The sequence below is a fragment of the Notechis scutatus genome, chromosome 1 (genome assembly GCF_049901735.1).
Source record: "Notechis scutatus isolate UNSWTSFEM ecotype Mainland chromosome 1, rNotScu1.2, whole genome shotgun sequence".
In the NCBI taxonomy this organism is placed as follows: Eukaryota; Metazoa; Chordata; class Lepidosauria; order Squamata; family Elapidae; genus Notechis; species Notechis scutatus.
The window spans coordinates 33898097-33905977 of record NC_142009.1 but is presented as its reverse complement, the minus strand read 5'-3'; the positions used below and the strand labels follow the sequence as shown (position 1 = coordinate 33905977).

The 7881-nt window shown below is 41.1% G+C and overlaps 1 protein-coding gene across 26 annotated transcripts in view; it reads left to right on the top strand.

Moving 5' to 3' along the window:
- The first annotated feature begins 1024 nt into the window (after positions 1-1024).
- Positions 1025-7881, top strand: part of NRXN1 (neurexin 1) — a 928975-nt gene continuing 922118 nt past the window's right edge. For all 26 annotated transcript variants that reach the window (XM_026684876.2, XM_026684867.2, XM_026684932.2 and 23 more), the window contains exon 1: positions 1025-1227. The gene's annotated coding sequence lies outside the window, so the exon portion shown is untranslated. The remainder of the gene's footprint in view (positions 1228-7881) is intronic.

Genomic DNA, 7881 nt, shown 5'->3' with positions numbered 1-7881 from the left:
ATCTGTTCGTAACTCTTCTCTCTTGGTAGTTGCTCACCTAAGTATTCCTGGGGAGCATTATGGACAGACTTCCATCTTATGTGTATTGGAATGTGCAATGTGGGAGCAGATACTATCTGATGGAGTAGTGGCTGCCTCTATGGGATCCCTGCAAGAGTCTGGCTCCTCTGTTTGAAGTCAGGGTATAAGAGAAGCAGAAGATGGTGGTAGCCTCCTAGTTTTTATTTTTGCCTATCTACTTTGGTCTCATTGCCTGTATGTGAAACAGCGACGATCAATAAGTTACAGGGTGAGTTGGATCCTCTTGAATAACCAACCCTACAGCTTATGTCACCCACATCAAGTTGAGAGGGGTAACTATTTACTTTATATAAAAAGAAAAGCAGTAAGGAGAGGACGTCAACAGTTGGAAGAGATTAAAAAGCCTGTCCTTCCCTTCTTGCAGGTTTTCTTCTTCCCCAGGAGCTCAAGAGAAAAAAGACTGGTGGACGCATCTTCCATGCTGAGGGATCTCTCTCCCTTGTTAGCATCTTCGACTTAATTTTCTTCAGAATAAACGTAGCATTATGAAGCATTCACCACACCTATTCCAGAGTGTTGTCCCAAACACTTTCAATTAACTCTTCTGCGTCCCGCTCCATAGAAAACCCACGAGGATTGCACCTTCTTCACGACCTGCAGCGCTGGCCCGATCCCTGCCAGAACGGCTTGGGGAAGGGGCCTTGGAAGAGGAAGAATCACGTCACCCCTGAAATAGAAAAAAAGGCCGGGATTGGCTGGGAGGGGGCGGGTGGGTTGGGAAACAGATGGAATAATGTTATTTTATTTTTCATTTTTATCCGGCGCCAGCCCCAACGCTCTCTCGCTTTTGATCTATGCTTCTGAAGGGACGCGATGGAAGGACGGAGGCCGCCGTGTAGGGAGAGGTTCCTGTCCACGACGCTGCAGAGAAAACAGCTCCTCCCTCCTCCGGCAGACAGACAGCAAGGAGATGTCACGTGGGTCTCCGCTAGCCCTCCTTTCTCTCGGCTCTCCTCCCTTACTCCCGGAGATAGATAGAAGCCCTAGCCTGACGCTGCTGAAAAGGCGAGGGACGGCACTTTCTTTCTCCCCCTCCCCATCCACCCCTCACCCCTTCTTGCTTCCCCGAACTGCCTTATTGAAAGAACCTAACGGGGAAATGCTCTTGGACCAACACCTTATAAACGAGGAGGATCATCCGCGCAGGTAAACAGAGCTGGGGTTGGGGAGAGGGACAGGTGTCCGTGTTGTTGCTGGGAGGGGAGTGGGAAATGCCCATTTAGCAGGGAGTCTGAACTGTCAAGGCTGCGCAAGGGACCGGGCACGGTTTTTGCAGGCAGGATTTGGGAAAGGGAAAAGGGTTGCAAAAGCGAAGCGGAGGGGATGGTGGTGGCGGCGGCGGCTGCGGTGCTGCTACTGCTGCGATGAGGAAGTTAAAGCCTTCTTGTAGTGATTTATTAATAATTTGGGGGAGAAAGAAAAAAAATCTTGCCTAGAATTTTAGAGGCTCGGATGCGCCGAGTTGGTGGGGGGGCTAAGAATCAATCGTATTGATTTTCCCCTCGTCTTCCCTCCCTCTCCCTCCATTGGTAAAATATGTGGCAATTTGGCGAAGGGGAGGGCTAGAAAAGTGGAGCTATGCTTCGGATGCAGATTTATATTTCGGGACGCTTTAATTGGGATCCATTAAATAGAGAGAGGAAGGGGCGTTCTTTTCTGCTCCCCTTTGCTTATCTGACATGTTAGAAGCTGCCTCATTTTAGGATCTCTCTCTCTCTCTGTGTGTGTGTGAGAAAGAGAGAGGGGGGAGGGGGAGGGAGAGGGGGAGAGAATAAATTGAGGTATAACCTGCAGCTCCCTTAAGTAACAGAATAAATCCAAATAAGCAAGCAAAGAAATAAAGAAAAGAAATAGGCAGAAATATGTTTGCCTAACAGTTAAAGGAGCATGAAACAGATGGAAATGAATATATAAAAAGTATTTTTTTTTATGAGGGCACTTATCTCTCCTTGCAGCAGAGGGTATTTTTGTAAAGGGTGTGGGGAGTTCCTCCCCCTTCCCAGCCCCTTTTTATTTCAGCTTGTAATTTGTGTACTCCCTAGGTCCTTCCTGCATCCAGAGAAAATCCTTCTGATATTTAAAACAGCAGGATGCTGGTAAGGCTATAGATGCCAAAATGACCTGCTATTAAGGATTTATTGTTGGATGTATTGCCATAATGCTCTGCCTTTTTTGATTATCTTTTCTTCATCTCTGTTGCTCTATCCTTATTTAATATCCAAGTTGAGAAACTTACAGCTAAAATGCTATTTTATTAATAATAACAACAGCAATTTATTTTAAGGTGGGGTATTGAATTCATTGATGAGTTTTGAAATAGGTATTCTCATCTATTAATTAGGCAAAAAGAACCACAGGCTTTTAAAACAAAAACTCTAAGAGACCATTTAAGTCATGCATGTTAAATCAGCAGTCCATCTTTCACAATCTATCTCCTACACTTGCTTTGCAAACCAGTAGACATTCAGTGTTTATCATTGTATCAGCCATAATAAATTTGCAAATGGCTGTTGTTAACTAGTATTATTTTGCAGCTGTTGTTGTGTTTGTATAGGCATAAGAAAGGTGGGCAGCACAAAAGAGAGCAGAAGGTGCTGTCATCAATTTAATGTAAGAAAAATATTTTAAAAAGCATCTCCTTAGTTCAGCAGCTTGTTCAGTGTAGGAACCCTTCTTCTATTCACTTCTGGTTTGCATGTATGTCTATGTGCATGGGAACTGAACAGGCAAACATACAGCCACACAAAGCTTCCCACTTTCTGAGGACAGCCCTAACTGGCCACTTTTTCTCCTGAGCAATTTCAGTTGAACCAACAATCGTCAAAGACCCCATCCCTGAAGACACTCCTTTCCTTTAGAAAACAACCATAGTTTTATGATACAAATTAACTATAACTACACAAATCCTTTTATTAACCCAATTTAATTAATTTATTAATTTAATTAAATTCAAGGATTAATTCCATTTTCTATTTTGGTTTTGGGAAGACACACAACTCCCATCCATCCCTAATTCTGACATTCTCAATAGATCTGCAGTATGAAGAAAGACACAAAGTCTTAGCAGAACCTTGAACCCCAAGGCTGTAATTCTGGGAAGTTTTCCCAACCTGTTCAGGATATTTTTTTTCTCCCTTTCACCTCAGTAGCAATCCTTATGCTGAAACAATGTTACTTTCTTCAGATGCACCAGGTTCTGTGTTACATTTTTTGCATTCAGCCACTCACATATACATATATAAACATACCTTTCTCATACACTGAATCCATTCCTTGGCTCATAAACTGCTGCCAATCTGTTTCTCATTCTCAACACAATAACTACCCAGACCTCTATTTCAGTCTTCATTCACCCCACCATGGCATCTGTTGTAATGAGTTACACACTTAATTAGGGTACATTGATATTATACATTTGCAACAACGTAGTCCTCTCACACACACATACACACACATTTGTCTTTTCCTTTAATTCTCCCACCCCTTTATTATGCATGTTCATCCCAATCTTCACAATCTTAATAACAGTTACCCACAACTACTCCTTTTTTTTAAAAAAAAAAAAAAAACACATTCTGCCATCATGACTCTTGCCCGGGACACCATGATTAGAATCACATATCCACAATGATTCTTTCTGTTCTTCCTTTTTGCACACCCACCAACTCTTATCTGAAACACTTTGACATTCCTTGTGCAATCTTCATTCTTATAGCCATACCATCCCTGTAGATGGAGGATAATTCTTCCTTCTTTGCTAATAGTGGTTTATGCTGCACAAGTTACTGATCTTTTTTTAAACCAAGAAAAGGGTATTCCTTTTTCATTACTTACACTGTCATATGAATACATTCATGCAAACATATTATAGCTTCTTTGTTTAATCTTCTCTCACATACATTTGCACACAAATTAAGCTTTTCTTTCATACAAAGTTAACTTTCACCTTTTACCTTCAATACATATAGCACACATGCATATATTAATCTCCTTTGTCTAATATTCTTCAGAAAATCTATTTTATCCATATAATCCTTTCCTGAGTTCTCACATATAATAATCAATATGTCTTGTGTGTTATTTTTTTTCACTCATTAATTCCCCTCCTCTCTTTAAACATTTTCCCCCTTCATGGAAAAACACAGAATTATCAGGCATGAACATTTTGCTTTAATTCTGGGCACCTCCAGTTAAAACGATCTCTGACTGCAAAGCCTGAAAAAACTCTCCGCTGCTGCTTGTTAGATGAGACACTAGATGGCTAGATGACCAAATGGATCCGGCTTCATAAAGACAAAGCAACATATATTCTGTTGGGAGCTTTTGGGGTGGGGGGTGAACTCTGTGGTTCATCACTGAGTTTTGCAGTGGTGGAAAATCCCAAATTCAATTCTTGCTTGGCATCTGCATGGCGCACACCCTCATTCTGGGGAAGAGGCCGCTGTTTAGCAGCGAAGGGCAGTTTTTGCGTGGGAAGGTCTCATTAGCACCTTCAATTCCACGGGTTATCCGGGATTTTAGGAAGCAAGGCTGGAAAAACAGGAGAGCGCTGTTGAGAGACCTTGGAGAGCTCTTACAAGTTGGACGAGAGAGATTTTTTTAGGAAGCAAAGGCTGAGAAAACGGAGAGCTCCGACTGAAACCTTGGAGAGCTCTCGCTAGTGGACAAGAGAGATTTTAGGAAGCAAGGCTGGGAAAACGCAGAGCGAGCGCTGTTTGAGACCTTGGAGAGCTCTTGCCAGCTGGAGAGAGAGAGAGAGAGAGAGCGTCGTGCTTGGGAGACACAACGCGTTCTTCACCGAATATTTATGTCTCTGTAATGCTTCAATCCCACTCCTCCCCTTCCTTTCTCGCCCTTTTGCAGATAATGAATTCTCCCGGTTTTCTTTTTTCTTTTTCTTTTTCTTTTGACAGAACTCTTCCCACACATTCGTTAACACCGCCGTCCTGTAATACTTTCCATCGCACACTCCGGCGCTGGTTCTCCAACACATTCACACACACCCCCTCCTTGCTCTCTCCCCCATTCCCCCGAGCTTCAGCACAACAACCTGGAAACGGGGATTGGGGGGTGGGGGCGGGAGGGAAGTGTATGGAAACAGGCCGACGTAGCCCGAGCTTTCACTCCCTCCCTCCCTCCCCCGGTCAGTCTCTAACGAAAGCAGCCGCAGCAACGGCAGCGGCGAGCTTTGAAAAGCACGGGGCGTCTAGCTTGCAGCGCGCGCGCTGCCTCGCCAGAGGAGGAGCCCGGCAGCTGCCAGTGGGCGCGCGAGGAAGCGTGACGGCGGGGACCGGGGGCAGGGCAGCGGGCGAGGGCTGGATGCGGTGTCATCAATTTATTGCTTTTTCTCTCTCCCCCCCCTCCCCTCCCCTCCCCTCCTGGCACGTCCCCACCCTTCTCCCTAACGGGCAGCCTTGACCGAAAGGGCCGCGGTGGTGGTCGGTGCCAAGTCGGCAGCGCTTCTCTAAGCGGGAAAGGGAAGCCTCAGCGGGGTTGGCTGCGCCTCACGGAGGTGAAATGGGGCTTTTTCTTTCTTTTTCTTTTTGCTGCTTTCTGCTGCTTTCGGTGTTTGCTGACACTGGCCGCTGCCTTGCTGATAAGTCCAGGCTGAGAAACAGAGGCTTGTTATAGCGAAGACCACAAAAGCCTCAAAGGAAAATATATGGCCGTTTCACAGAATAAACCCCTTAAACACCGTTTTTCTCCCTTCATACTTTGTATGTGGCTATTCGCAAATAGTCTGCATGGAAATAAATTCTGCAACCTATATAGGTGGCCCTGTACAGTAATTCAAACTTGCCTGTTCCTTTGCCTATTTTATCTAATTTACTCAAATTTATTTCCATTCTTCCCCTCTAATTCCTTGTTTCATTTTCTCATGCACTTATTCACCAGTTGTGTGTGTGTGTGTGTGGTTTTTTTTCTTTCTTTCTTAACATTGTGTCATCTGGTGGTGTTAAAAGTTTCATGGTAAAGAGCTCAGAGTGCTCTCCCTCATCCAAATTCTGAAATTACAAGTTTACAAGCTGCCTTTCCAGCACATGCTGACAAATCCATGATCCTTTCTTTTTTGTTTAAAAATAAAGCTTTCATTCCCCATATTGAAGTCTATTTGTGAACTGATAGATTTTTCTATTCATATTTTTCTTAAAACCAAAAGAAAACTTGCCATTTTTAATAGATGGGAAATGGTTAATACAACATAAACACTGTAGAATATTAAATAATAGGACATGGAGCTAAGAAAATGATCCTTGATCAGAGAACAAGTTCTTGTAAGACCTTTTAAAAAAAACATTGGATAATATTAACTTTGAGAGTTAGTTTCTAAGTATAATTGACATTTGCATCATAAAGGGGAAATATTATTTTAAATCTATTTCTACCACCTTTTTGAATATTTGACTAACATGGTTTATGACTATATTATATACATGCATGGTTATATATAGTTATAAAATTTTAAAAAAAACCTTGGGAAAAGGTATCCCAAACTCGAATTTCTCTCCTTAAGTTTTGTCCATGCAATATTTTATTTCAAATCAAAGTAAGAATTATTCTTTGTGTCTCCCAAAATATAAAGTTTTATCAATTCCAAAATGATATACCTTTCTCTCTTACTAAAGCATTAAAACTATAACAAGAAGTACTACATTTAGTTTTTGGGGGACTTCTGGTGAACCACAGTGCTGACATGCAAATTCTGTTTTGAAGTTAAAAGGTATTAAAATGTAGAAATTGCCATTAATTGATTGCATTTATTAAACATTTTTCCTCCAGCTTTTTTCAAAATATTAATTGCATCTACAATCACTGTAAGTTGCCCAGACTCACTCAGGATAGTGAGACAGGTGGCATATAAATTTATTCATTTAATCAATGAATCAATCAATCACAATATGCTGCTTGCACCAAGAAGTAAACAATATAAAGTGTTTACCCCCTCCTACAGCCTTTGTGTTGTAATGCTGAAATACTTCTAGTTGCAAAGCTATGCAAATTATGAATAGCAAGAAGTGCTTGCACTTGAGGTAGAAAGCATATGTTATTTAATACTTTAGGCATAATCTAAAAGGGTTATGCTTTGGTATTGCTACTACTTGAGGATTTTTTTTATTTGCTGCTGCAAGTCAATTAGTTTTCTTAGATGACAGTTGTAGCTGCAATGGGGTAGGGTATAGAAATAATGATGTGATTGAACAAATACCAGTAAATATGCATTATCTGCAAAAGGTGGGTTTAGCTGGGAATATGTGAGGGGGAAGTGTGGGATGATATTTTAAAACATAGAAACCAATTTAACTTGCATTACAGAGAAACATGTACGTATAGCTAGTTTCAAGTTATAGCTAATGTGAGGTTATGAGATTGTATGTAGTTCTTTATGCTAGAAGATGATAGCAGATATTAATCAAATGTTGGCCTCCATTATATAAGCAATTAAAATGAGTCAATTTTCCAAGTTTAAAAAATAGTTAAAGGAAGCAGGTAAAAATATACAAAGAGATGTATCAATAACTATATTTATTCCAGAAAAAAACAAAAACAAAGCAAAGCCATACCACTGAAGAAATTCACTGCTAGTTTGCTCCTTTTATGATTTCATCCACTTTATATAGGATTAAAAGCATGTTTATTACACGGAAAATTGCTAAACATAGGTTATAGCAGGCAAAAATATACTTTTTACCATGAATCTTTTTGAGGATAGTAAAATGGTAGTAAATATCTTTTGATATCCCTTTGTATCTTAACTTTCTGTTTAATGAAGCATTTCCAATTTCTTTTTTGCATAAAAAC